At 54.5% G+C, this 13,576-nt stretch overlaps 1 pseudogene; it reads right to left on the bottom strand.

The window, feature by feature from the left end:
- Positions 1-7,812: 7,812 nt before the first annotated feature.
- Positions 7,813-13,576, bottom strand: part of LOC123354619 — a 72,244-nt pseudogene continuing 66,480 nt past the window's right edge.

A 13,576-nucleotide genomic window follows, 5' to 3' on the forward strand; every position in this document is an offset into this window, starting at 1 on the left:
CGAACGGTGTCAGGAACATTCCCTCGACCGAGACCGGTACCGAGCCGGGAGCAACTGCGGAGATCCCAGCGGCGACTTGCCTCTAGAGCACAGGGCCGACATCAGCGGTGCTCCTGGTACCGGCATGGACATAACATCCTGGGCTGCCTGCGGGGCCTCTAGCATGGAGGACAGCTGGGGAGGCCTGCTCCAAATGGGCTGGGCTACTCTGCTCGACTTGAGTCGGAGGCCTAGAGGATCGAGGACTGCCCAAGGACTGCCCGAGGACTAGCCTCTGTCCCGGGTTTACTCCGGTGCCGGGGCGAAGGCGGCCTCTTCCTAGCCTTCTTGGCGTGCCCTGTGGACAGGGAGCGGTGCCAACTAGTCAATGGCGCCGAAGGGTCACCACGCACCAACATCACGGTGCCCGGTGCCGACTCGGAGCGGCGCGCCGGAGCCAGGGTCAGCGCCGACTCCATCAAGATAGCCCGGAGCCTAATGTCCCTTTCTCTCTTGGTCCGAGGCTTAAATGACTTGCAAATCTTGCAGCGATCGCTGAGATGGGTTTCCTCCAAACAGTGCAGACAGTCCATGTGCGGATCACTCAGTGGCACAGATAGCCTACAAGTGTCACATGACTTGAAACCCAGGGCACGGGGCATGCCCCGGCCCGGGCACTCTAGCCTAACTAAACTAACTAACTAACGGTACATACACTGAACGAACAAGCAGTTCTGGGGACGAGCTACAGCAAAGCTGGAGTAGGGCAGTTCCGAAGCACCTTCACCGGGTGCAAGAAGGAACTGAGGGTGGGGGGAGCTTACAGCGCCCCTTATACTGCGCCATGGAGGCGCCACTCCAGGGGTCGCTGGGGCGCTCCCTTACGGGTACTGCTAGGGGAAAAACTTCCGGCACCGGTGCACGTGGCGAGCACGCACACCTATTGAGGAATACACCGGAGCAATCACTCGAAGAAGAACCAGGAACATATACACAAAATTATGTATAAAAAGAGAGTGACTAGACTTCAAGTTGGGGTGTCTAAGTTTCAAGTAATAAGATTGAACTGTTGATTTTCAAAGCTGGTAGGGGACTTGGACACCCAAAATGATTAAGAGCTGGCAAACCACAGCCATGCCTCTTTGTGATGCCACCTTACTGATCTGAGCTACTAAAGATTTGAGATCTAAATATTAACATGATTTCTTGCACCAGAGCAGCTACTTGCACAGCGTCAGTCCAAAGACTGGACAAGTTGAGCAGAGAAGGAACTGACAGTAGCAACTCTCTTTAGAGCTAGAGTTGATAAAATCTAAATCTCTACTCATCTTCATTAAAAGAGCCAGAAAAGGTGCCACAACATTAATCTTCCTTTTTCAAGCAGAATAATCCTATAATCTAAGCAAGATGTTGCAGAGGTACTGAAGTGATGTACTATCTTATCCTGCTAGGAGTCTGAGTAATTATATTCTTCAAGAGTTTTCCATAAACCAACAAAACAGATACAAATAAAAAAAAATTAACTCACTTCTGTGGTTTAGAATTTAAAGTTAAGCTTTTCTAATCCGAGTAGGGGATTTAAAGACAACCACCACCCCATCATTTTAAAATCTCAGCTTTAAAAACCTGAAAATCAAGTCTTTACTATTATAAACTGGTAAGGCTTAGTTACAACCTCCTACCCACCAAAGGACCTAGAAGTTTTGAAATAATTCTAGAGAATCAAAATGTATCTAGTTTAACTATAAACAACTCTGAACTTCATACTGAATTAATCCTAGGACATGTTCTCTAATACCCGCTTACACCATGCCTATCCTTATAGAATTTGACAAACTTTTCAAAGTGCACTTTCCATTGTTTGTACTATATGGCACTGAGGTGGGGGGTGGGGGAAGAGAGGAAGAAGGATAACATTGCAAAAATTCAGCCAATTAAAAAAAAGAAGTTAAGCTCCTTTGTCCAAATAGGGATCAGTAGCATAGCATGTCCTATTGGTGGGAAGTCTACTTTCAGCAATTACTAACCTTCAATTAGCAGCAGCTAAATTCAGAGCAAAAGAAATTAAGGTATTTAAAAAACCCCTAATGGTGGAAAGCACATTTCCCTGAAGATGGTGAAGAGGAAACTATTTTCCAGAGAATTTTACACAGGGCACCTTCCTGACAATTCTCCCAAGGGGACAGACCCTAGCTAGTATTCTTTGCAGTTGTGATGTCGGGGTGCGTCAGCCCATCAATAACCAATGCACGCTCAAAGCTTTAGAAAAATGGACCAACAGAGAAGGTATAAAATTATTTCAAAATTGGTGGCACCACCCAGGCAGGGAACAGGTATACACAGTGTAAATAAGGTTAAAAATGAACTTAATTAAAAAGGAGAAATTTAATTAATTAAAACAACCTGTATTTTTCTTGCCTTTATGGAAACAATACATACCTCATAACATCAAGGCCATGTCAAATCCAAACCCCAACACAATTATGGAAAGTCACCTTCCCAATGACACACATTTGGGGCAGTAAAAGAACAGACTCCTCTCTAGCTGCTCCCCCCCCTCCCTCGGCCCACCTAACAGTTGCTCCGGATCCCTTGGTGGCCTGCCTCTTCTCACTACTTGGCTCTCTCACCAGGTCACATTTTTTCCCACCTCTCCTGCATGGACAGAATGTCATTACATCTGATCCTTGACCCCAACTCTTCACTCCATGATGCTTACACCCTTCTCGTAGACATTAAGTTGCCCGTATCCCTTTAAATCAGGGAGCTCAACACCATCTTCCAAAGGGCTAGTGGGGGAACAAAAGCCCTCACCTTGCACTGGCTTCCAAGGTCTGCTCTGTCAGACACCTTGCCACTGCCTCCCCAGACTACTACTTACTATAGCCTTCCCTCAAGCCTTTTCCGCTACCCCTTTCTGGGCTCCTTCTAATGAGTAGCATCATCCAGGGTTTCTCCCCAGAGGTCCAGTTCTTGTCCTTGTGTCAGGATCAGCTACAGGAGCTTGCTCCAATCCTGTCTCTGTCAGGTAGCACCCCCTGGTCTTCTGCCTTACCCTGCAGGAGCTTTCTTATTCCTGCCGGTCTTTCCCCTCTCATTACCAAGAGAGACTGCAAAGTTCTTCCCTTTCTCCCTGCAACCTCTTTCTGCTTCAGGCTGCCTCTCTTTATAGCACTCCCCAGCTCCTCCCCAGCTGGGCTTCATTTCTCATTAGGCCTTGCTTACCCTCCAGGTTCAACCAGGTGGGTTAACTGGTCTCTCAAGCCCACATTAAGCCTTTCTGCAACCCCCCAGCACAGGGACCTAAGTGTAAGAGAGAGCACCTGTGTCACTGCAAACAACAGTCTTCAATGAGTATGACAAGGAAGAGTATCAGTTTGTGCAGCAACACCTCATTGGACTATGATCTGAAAAGCAACAGAAGTAGGGTTGCACTGCACTGGCTTTTTGGCAGTAGAACAAGTTTCTGCTTGATGTTATCCTCATTTCACTACTGACTCAAAGCAGGGATTTTGGGGAATATGTTCAGTCCAACTGTCTCCTATGTCCCATAGAAAAACCTATGTGGATTTCTTAACACAAGCCTCATAATCTACTTTGCAGGGACATTAGGGAGGGTTTTTGGTCAGAAAAGAGGATTCATTTCCATAGATTAGATGTGTTTTTCTTTATTTAGTACAAGTCAAACACAACTTCTACCAGGGAACTTCCATGAACCAAGACTCACAAATACAATTGTATACAGCAGAACAGGCCAACACTGAGCACTGTCCCACCGTCTAACTCTTCAAGACTATACTGAACAAAATTAAACAGAGAAAGAGCAACTATTACAAATCAGTAGTTACTATTGGAGAACACACCTGGCTGATATGTTTTATTCAGGACTGAGAAAAGTGGCCTATTTCAACAGTAATTACTTTCCTCAAATGGACTAGAATCCAACCATTCTCCTGCTTAAGTGATGAAGTAGGTTACCATTACAAGCAAACTGATATAATATGTAAGATGCATCGTTCTCTTGTGCAAGACTAACTCCTCCATACATTGTACTTATTGATGAAGGCAGTGATGAGCTGCCAAAATATTAACAACCGGTTCCCTCCTCCCCCCCGCGGGGGCGGTCGTGCCCGCCCCCCCCGGGGGGGGGCTGTGCCCCATCCAACCCCTCATGTTCCTTGACACCCCCCCCCCGGGAACCCTGACCCATCCCCCGCTTCCCTGTCCCCTGACTCCCCCTTGCCGTCCCACCCAACCCCTCCTCTCATTCTCGATGGCCCCCCAAGACCCCTACCCCATCCAACCACCCCTTCTCTCTGTCCCTGAGTGCCCCCACCACCTCATCCAACCCTGCTCTTTCCTGACTGCTCCCCGGGACTCTTGCCCCCATTCATTCACCCTGTTCCCTGCCCTCTGACTGCCCTGACCCCATCCACCCCCGCACAACCCACCCCCTCCCTGCCCCGTTACCACACTGCCTGGAGCCGGGTCCACTCCGCCAGGACCACGACTGGGCCGGACCCCGGGGCAGGAGCCGAGCCCCGCCGCGTGGCCGGACCCCGGGGCAGGAGCCGAGCCCTGCCGCGCCTCGCCGCCCGGCCGGACCCCGGGGCAGGAGCCGAGCCCCGCCGCGCCGCCCGGCCGGACCCTGGGGCAGGAGCCGAGCCCCGCCGCGCCGTGCCGCCCGGCCCCTGGGGCAGGAGCCAAGCCCCGCCGCGCCGCACGGTCGGACCCCGGGGCAGGAGCCGAGCCCCGCCGCGCTGCACCGTGCCGCCGGGCCGGACCCCGGGGCAGGAGCCGAGCCGCGCCGCCGGGCCAGACCCCGGGGCAGGAGCCGAGCCCCGCCGCGCCGCCCGGCCGGACCCCGGGGCAGGAGCCGAGCCCCGCCGCGCCGCCCGGCCGGACCCCGGGGCAGGAGCCGAGCCCCGCCGTGCCGGACCCCGGGGCAGGAGCGGAGCCCCACTGCGCCGGGCCGGACCCTGGAGCAGGAGCGGAGCCCTGCCGGGCCGCACCCCGGGGCAGAAGCCGAGCCCCGCCGTGCCGTGCCGCCGTGCCGGACCCCGGGGCAGGAGCCGAGTCCTGCCATGCCGCGGCGCCGTGCTGGACCCCGGGGCAGGAGCCGAGCCCCGCCGTGCCACCGTGCCGGACCCCGGGGCAGGAGCTGAGCCCCGCCGTGCCGCACCGCGCCGTGCCGGACCCCGGGGCAGGAGCCGAGTCCCGCCGTGCCGCGCCCTGGTGCCGTGGCAGACCCCGGGGCAGGAGCCGAGCCCCGCCGTGCCGCCCGGCCGGACTCCGGGGCAGGAACCGAGCCCCGCCGTGCCACCGTGCCGGACCCCGGGGCAGGAGCTGAGCCCCGCCGCGCCGCACCACCTGGCCGGACCCCGGGGCAGCAGCCGAGTCCCGCCGCGCCGCACCGTGGTGGCGTGCCGGACCCCGGGGCAGGAGCCGAGCCCCGCCGTGCCACCGTGCTGGACCCTGGGGCAAGATCCGAGCCCCGCCGCGCCGCCCGGCCGGACACCTGGGCAGGAGCCGAGCCCCGCCGCGCCGCCCGGCCGGACCCCGGGACAGGAGCCGAGCCCCACCGTGCCGGACCCCGGGGCAGGAGCCGAGCCCCGCCGCGCCGGACCCTGGGGCAGGATCCGAGCCCCGCTGTGCTGCCGAGCCCCGCCGCGCCGCGCCGCCCGGCCGGACCCCGGGACAGGAGCCGAGCCCCGCCGTGCCGGACCCTGGGGCAGGAGCCGAGTCCCGCCGCGCCGCGCCCTGGTGCCGTGCCAGACCCCGGGGCAGGAGCCGAGCCCCGCCGTGCCGCCCGGCCGGACTCCGGGGCAGGAACCGAGCCCCGCCGTGCCACCGTGCCGGACCCCGGGGCAGGAGCTGAGCCCCGCCGCGCCGCACCACCTGGCCGGACCCCGGGGCAGCAGCCGAGTCCCGCCGCGCCGTGGTGGCGTGCCGGACCCCGGGGCAGGAGCCGAGCCCCGCCGTGCCACCGTGCCGGATCCTGGGGCAGGATCCGAGCCCCGCCGCGCCGCCCGGCCGGACACCTGGGCAGGAGCCGAGCCCCGCCGCGCCGCCCGGCCGGACCCCGGGACAGGAGCCGAGCCCCACCGTGCCGGACCCCGGGGCAGGAGCCAAGCCCCGCCGTGCCACGCCGGACCCCGGGGCAGGAGCCGAGTCCCGCCGCGCCGCGCCGTGCCGGACCCCGGGGCAGGAGCTGAGCCCCGCCGTGCCACCGTGCCGGACTCCGGGGCAGGAGCTGAGCCCCGCCGCGCCGCGCAGTGGTGCCATGCTGGACCCCGGGGCAGGAGCCGAGCCTCGCCGTGCCACCGTGCCGGACTCCGGGGCAGGAGCTGAGCCCCGCCGCGCCGCGCCGTGGCGCCATGCCAGACACCGGGGCAGGAGCCGAGTCCCGCCGCGCCGCGCTGTGGCGCCGTGCCGGACCCTGGGGCAGGAGCCGAGCCCCGCCATACCACCGTGCCGGACCCCGGGGCAGGATCAGAGCCCCGCCGTGCCACCGGGCCGGACCCCGGGGCAGGATCAGAGCCCCGCCGCGCCGCCCGGCCGGACCCCAGGGCAGGAGCCGAGCCCCGCCGCGCCGCCCGGCCGGACCCCGGGGCAGAGCCGAGCCCTGCCGCGCCGGACCCCGGGGCAGGATCCAAGCCCCGCCGTGCCACCGTGCTGGACCCTGGGGCAGGATCCGAGCCCCGCCGCGCCGCCCGGCCGGACACCTGGGCAGGAGCCGAGCCCCGCCGCGCCGCCCGGCCGGACCCCGGGGCAGGAGCCGAGCCCCACCGTGCCGGACCCCGGGGCCGGAGCCGAGCCCCGCCGTGCCGCGCCGGACCCCGGGGCGGGAGCCGAGTCCCGCCGCGCCGCGCCGTGGCGCCGGCCGGACCCCGGGGCAGGAGCCAAGCCGCGCCGCACCGTGCCGCCCGGCCGGACCCCGGGGCAGGAGCCAAGCCGCGCCGCACCGCGCCGCCCGGCCGGACCCCGGGGCAGGAGCCGAGCCGCGCCGCACCGCGCCGCCCGGCCGGACCCCGGGGCAGGAGCCGAACCCCACCGCGCCGCCTGGCCGGACCCCAGGGCAGGAGCTGAGCCACGCCGCGCCGCCCCGCCGGACCCCGGGGCAGGAGCCGAGCCCCTCTGCGCCGGACCCCGGGGCAGGAGCCGAGCCCCGCCGCGCCGCCCGGACGGACCCCGGGGCAGGAGCCGAGCCCCGCCGCGCCGCGCCGCCCGGACGGACCCTGGGGCAGGAGCCGAGCGCCGCCGCACCTCCCCTCCTCTACTCCCCCCCTCGCACCACCTTACCTGCTTGCCTGCCTGCTTGCTTGTTCAGGCTTCCCGCGAACATCTGATTCGCGGGAAGCAGGGGAGGGGGAGGAGAAAGGGGGCGGAGCAGGATAGAAGGGGGAAGTGAGCTTGGGCTGGAGCTTTTGTTAAATAAAGCCCTTATAAAACTGGTTGTCCTGGAACAACCGGTTCTAAAAGGGCTGCTAAATTTAACAACCGATTTGCGCGAATCGGTGCGAAATAGCTCAAGCTCACCACTGGATGAAGGTAAGTGATAGTGTATATATACCAGCATGAAAGAAATTGCATTGTTATAGATTATGTACAGTTGAACATAAGCTTCATGTTCTTTGCTATACACTAGTTTTACTTTCCAATATACTCTACTAAAACAATACTCAAGTTTTAAACAGCTTTTTACCATTAATATAAAGCCACAGAGAAACATGTAAATGAAACACAGAAAACAGCTTAGCAGCCACTACAACATCCATTAACAGAGAAAACAAGAAAACTTTAGTGCAGGAAGTGAGTTGATGTCACTTTGCCTTACATACTTGAAGGTTCATAATGGAATACAGGACTTGGCGGGGTAACGTAGCTGACTTGATGCATCTGTCTAGGATTTACAATATTATGGAATTGTGAAGGATTACCATAGGAGGGATTTGCGGGATGCCAAGTGCTAACATAATGATAGGCAAGTACTAAAGAGACGTGACAGTCAAACCCAGGTGGAGGTGGCTGGCCATAGGGATCTGTCACTAATGGATAACATACTGTTCCGTGGGATTGAGGTGGAGGCTCTACATTTTGGAAAGTACCTGAAAAACACACAGGTGACATATTTTAACATTCTGGCCATTTTTATGCAGTCCTTCATTTTCATTACAATTGAAACAATTGTATGAGACTGACAAAACAGAACATATCTAGATAAATAATAATTTATGCCCATATGATGTGTACACTGACAAGAAGACCATCTCCGCTCTTGAGTAAGTCTGGAAGGCAACCTGCTCACTCACAGAGGTGTTCCAGGTCTGGTTAAGTATTCATTGCCTATTGATTGTATTTCTTTTTGTTGAGGCTCAGAGGAAGGGCAGATCCCCTTTTGAACTTCTCTGGGGAGCTGCAGGACAGTAGGGGATTTAAAAAACAAAGCAAAAGAACACCTCTCTTTGTAACCTCTGTCTAGATACTATGGTGATGGATATGGGGTAAAGAAACTTAATAGAATAGGTTATAATTGCAGCAGAACTGCAAGCCTGTGTAATTGTCATTGATCAATTAATACTTGTGACAAAGATATGCCAGTTTCTACCATGTTTACTCCATTAGCCCAATATCAGAGACTTTTTAATGAGGCCAGACATCTGAACTTTGACATCTTCTACTCATTTAACACAGCCCCTGCCCACCACCCTTAACTATATGCCTCTGTAATCGGTTGCGCCGGGGCTCGACCCTCCCGTCGGCAGGAGGGGAGCCACACCGACTCACTCTTTGTCTCCTTTAGCTGGCTGAGCGACAGGAAACAGTATTAGAAAGCTCAGGCCCTTCGGTACAGGGGCTGAGCGGCAGTGCAGAACAACAGGCTCAGGCCCCGTTAGGGCAGGGGCCGAGCAACAGTCAGTTCAATAAGCCCAGGCCCTTGGGTGCACGGGCTGAGCAGCAGACACTACAATGAGCGCAGGCCCTGTGGTTCAGGGACTGAGCAGCAGAACAGTACAAGAAGCTCAGGTCCTCTTTGGCAGGGCTGAGCAGTAATAAACAGTACAGTGAGCTCAGGCCTTATGGAGCAGGGGCTGAGCAGTAATAAACAGTACAGTGAGCTCAGGCCCTATGGAGCAGGGGCTGAGCAGTAATAAACAGTACAGGGAGCTCAGGCCTTATGGAGCAGGGGCTGAGCAGTAATAAACAGTACAGGGAGCTCAGGCCTTATGGAGCAGGGGCTGAGCAGTAATAACCAGTGCAGTGAGCTCAGGCCTTATGGAGCAGGGGCTGAGCAGTAATAACCAGTACGGTGAGCTCAGGCCCTATGGAGCAGGGGCTGAGCAGTAATAAACAGTACGGTGAGCTCAGGCCCTATGGAGCAGGGGCTGAGCAGTAATAAACAGTACAGTGAGCTCAGGCCCTATGGAGCAGGGGCTGAGCAGTAATAAACAGTACGGTGAGCTCAGGCCCTATGGAGCAGGGGCTGAGCAGTAATAAACAGTACAGTGAGCTCAGGCCCTATGGAGCAGGGGCTGAGCAGTAAATAACCAGTACAGTGAGCTCGGGCCCTATGGAGCAGGGGCTGAGCAGTAATAAACAGTACACTAGGCTCAGGCCCTCTGGTGCAGGGGCTGAGCAGCAACCGTACGCGTATAGGCCCCGGTCCTTACACCTGGGTGAGGGGAAAAACTGCCACCCGTGAGTGGGGTGGCAGGGGGGACACAGGCCCGCCCACTCCACTGTGTCCCAGACCGGGGCCCTAACAGCGGCTTTCACTGCCGCTGGGCAGTGGGGTCCTGACCGCAACACACTGCCATCGGGACCTCTGCGTCTGCAGTCTGACGGGTCGGCTACCCCTGGGCTACTTCCACTTTCCCCCTCAGGGCTTACCTCGTCCGGGGCGCCCGTCAACCTGCATAGGCGCCTCTAGACCAGGGCTTGGTGGCAGGTCCGGCAGCTCCTCCGGGAAGTCCGGCCAGGCGTGTTCAGGGGGCTCCTCCGGGTAACAGCAGGGACGGGGAAACTCCGGCGGCTCCTCTTCGTAGTGGGCGCGGGGGAGTTCCGGCGGCCCCTCTGGGTACCGGTCACGGGGAGGCTCCGGTGGTTCCTCGTCGTACTGGGCGCGAGGAAGCTCCGGCCAGTCAGGGCAGCTGCCTCGGGCCCTGGAAGGTTCCCAGTCAGGAGCTCCCGCCGGCATGTCTGCTCGCGGCGGTGGCTGGGCTCCGACTGAGCTCTGGCTGCCAGCTTTTCTACTTCCTGTCCCGCCCCTTGACTTCCGGGGGGCGGGGACAGGTGGTGGTAGCTCCGCCCACTTGGGTGTCTGGGAGGGAGCTCCCTCTGCTGAGCAGGAGGGGAGCCACACCGACTCACTACAGCCTCTTACGAAACTGTTGGGTTGAGCTAACTGTTGCTGTAACTTTATACACAGTGGAAGAGAGCCAGCGATAATGGCTGTTTAGACAGCCAAGACATCAAATAGAGACCAATAACCATGGCTCCAGTCTTCTGTTTTAAAAAAAACATAAGGGAACGGCTACTAGTACTCAAAATGTAGGATTTTTTTTTAAATACAAACATCATTGTGGTTTGCTGTGTGTGGGTCAGAAAAGAAGGCCCGTCTAGAAAAGCAGTTACGGTCTACCAAGGTCAAGCCAAAAATATATTTTTTGTTTCTTGCTGGGGTTACCTAGCCCTGAATATCAGCAATTCTAAATCATAAACTTAAGTAATATATCAAAAACAGCAGACCCCCAACCCTAAAATAACCTATAAAGGAGCAGGGCTCACACAGTCAATTCTGATTTTTTGCCAGCATCTATCCCTGGCTGTAGGTAACGAACAATAATTTAAAAAATGATAGAAGACACTATCTCCTGTCACCCACCTATACAGGGCCATACATTATCCTAATTTTACATTAGAACTCAATTTTAACACCCCCGCCCACACACACACGTTTTCACCAATTCCAGAGGCCATTATATGCAATTCATCATTTGTCTCTTCTAACAGGAAATGTAAAGAGGCCCGTTACACTACTCCAGCTGAGCTACAACAGTTAGTTACATTGGTCTGCAATTTCAGTTGACAAAGCAAGGAAAAAGGACCATATCAATCAACTATGCTGTGTCAATTGGTAAATCAACAATAAGACACCCATTTCTACTTAATGGCTCACACTCACATACACAAATGGTCAGCCGAAAATACTAACCATTTGCTGTTTCCGGGGGAACTTGCTGGACACCATTCCCAACGTCAGTGTGCAGCCGAGGTACTGACTACTCCACCACAGGGGCAGGCTCGGTGTATGCTGAGTAAGCTTCTGCAGGTGGTGGCAGTGGTGCCTGTTGCCTGTATGCCATGGAATGCCAATAGCTCTGATGGTAATACTTAGGAAATTCAAAGTAAGGAGAGACGTTTTAGAGTCCGTGTGTGTGTACTTTCCTCCCCTGACCTCAGTAGCACTGAGCCATTAACATTTCCAGAATATGGTTAACAATGTTGTACACATTACATCTTGCAGACTGCCAGAAAGTCACCAAAACGCCTCTCCCTAAGCACTTTTCTCAACTGTATTATACCCTCCCGAAGAATTAAAGATGTCCCCCCCCCATTTTATCATATAGGAAAAGAAGGCATTTTGAGGTTTTTCTGTTGCAGGAGAGGCTGGCACGGGCCTTAGTCCACAGCATATCAGCATTATCTAGTCCATCAGAATCAGAGGGCAGATGCAATTCTAGTGCTGGCGTTACCACCTGCTGAGCACTACAATCTCATGCCGCCTTTTTTGGTGTGCCACATACCAATAAATATAGAGAAGGTCTTGCCAGTAATTTAGCCTCTATTTATTAGTAATTTCTATAATGTAGAATGTCTTGTTGCATTCTGTAAGGTCCTTATCCTGACAGGTGCCAAGAACCCTCTACCACCATAAGGTGGCTGGTAAGGGCATAGAGTCAGTAGGAACCCTGAGCACTGGGGCCCCATACCTGGAGAATAATGCTCAAGTTTCAACCCTGGATTATTAATAATGCTAAAGTCAACTAGATCACATGGCCGTTTGAGCATCAGCTGGGAGTTAGGACTTACCATGGACTTAATTGTAGTCGAGATCAAAATCAGGCGCCTGGTTTCTGTTCCTGCTGACTTGCTCAATTGCCTTGGGCAAGACACATGGGGCCCAGGAGAATTTTCCCACTGATTTCAACAGGCACTTGACCATGCTCTTAACCTTAAACTTCTCTCTGTTTTACCCACCCTTTCCATATAAATGGGAAGAACAATGCTTTCCCCACCCATCTTCATAAAGCCACCGAAATGAAACTCACTACATGTAAATGTTCTTTATGAGTTTCACAATTTACAACTCAAACTTCCTGCACTGTAAGCTTAGTCTCCTCCATGCACACATGCATGTACTAATAGCCAAGTGCACAGGAAGCATATTCAGAACACTTAAAAGCCCTATTCAGGCACATCAATGCATCTGTCAAGATAGGTGATATTGTACAAGCGGTTTACCATACCATATCTGACAAGCACTTACCTGCAATCCCAAATTAAAATAATACTGCACTACCTTTGTATCTGAAATTAGAAAACATACTATAATTATTAAGGATTGTGGACAAAAAACCACCCAGAAACAGTCATCTGTTTGTGGTCTTGTTAAAACTATGTCAATGAATAAAAATAAAATTGTTCATCGGACAATATTACTTTTTCTGAATGCATTTTTAGAATACAGATTTCAGAATCTGACTCAAATTATTTTCAAAAGTGATAGTCTCAAAGTTAGCACATATGTGTAAACAATCTATGCAGTTTAGCACAATAAAAACTGGATTAACCATTTTGACAAGTAATACATTAACAAGTAACATTAATAAGAAAAACTAAAATGAATGTATTGCTATAAATTGTTTGCTCAATGATGTTCTTCACAGAATGACTATAATCCATCAGCGGCTATTACAAACCTTAAAACAAATGATAAGATATTAAAGTAGAAATTACCATGGCCTAGATTTCCCAAATTGACTAGATATTCTGGGCACTTAATAGGGTTCAGGATTCAAACAAACACTTTCTGAAAATCAAAGCCTGTTGAAGTTTGTCAAATTGGGCAACCAACATTTAAGGCACCTAAAACAGTCTTTTTAGAAAACGTGGACCTCAAACTTCCTAAAGATCTGTAATTTCAAATTAACAATTAATGTTTTTACATATTAACTAGCTTGTTTCTTTGGGCAAGGGGGATAACTGTAAGGAAGGGATGGTGTACACGTACAGTAGAATCCCATTTATCTGACCCTCCTCTGCCTGACTCTCAAGGTATGTCTACACTTTCCGTGGATTGATGCTGCGGCGATTGATCAACCCAGGAAGGGAGGGGGTCGATTTAGTGGGTCTAGTGAAGACCCGCTAAATGGACCGGATCACTTTCCATCGACTCCGGTACTCCACCGGAATGAGAAGTGTAAAGTAAGTTGATGGGACTCCCTGCATTAGCATTCCAGACAGAGCCTCTGAGACTGCACTAGTAAAATTCTTATCCAGAAATCTATTTCTTGAGGTCTTGTAAGGTGACGCT

Source organism: Mauremys mutica, chromosome 22 (genome assembly GCF_020497125.1).
Source record: "Mauremys mutica isolate MM-2020 ecotype Southern chromosome 22, ASM2049712v1, whole genome shotgun sequence".
NCBI classification, from domain to species: Eukaryota; Metazoa; Chordata; order Testudines; family Geoemydidae; genus Mauremys; species Mauremys mutica.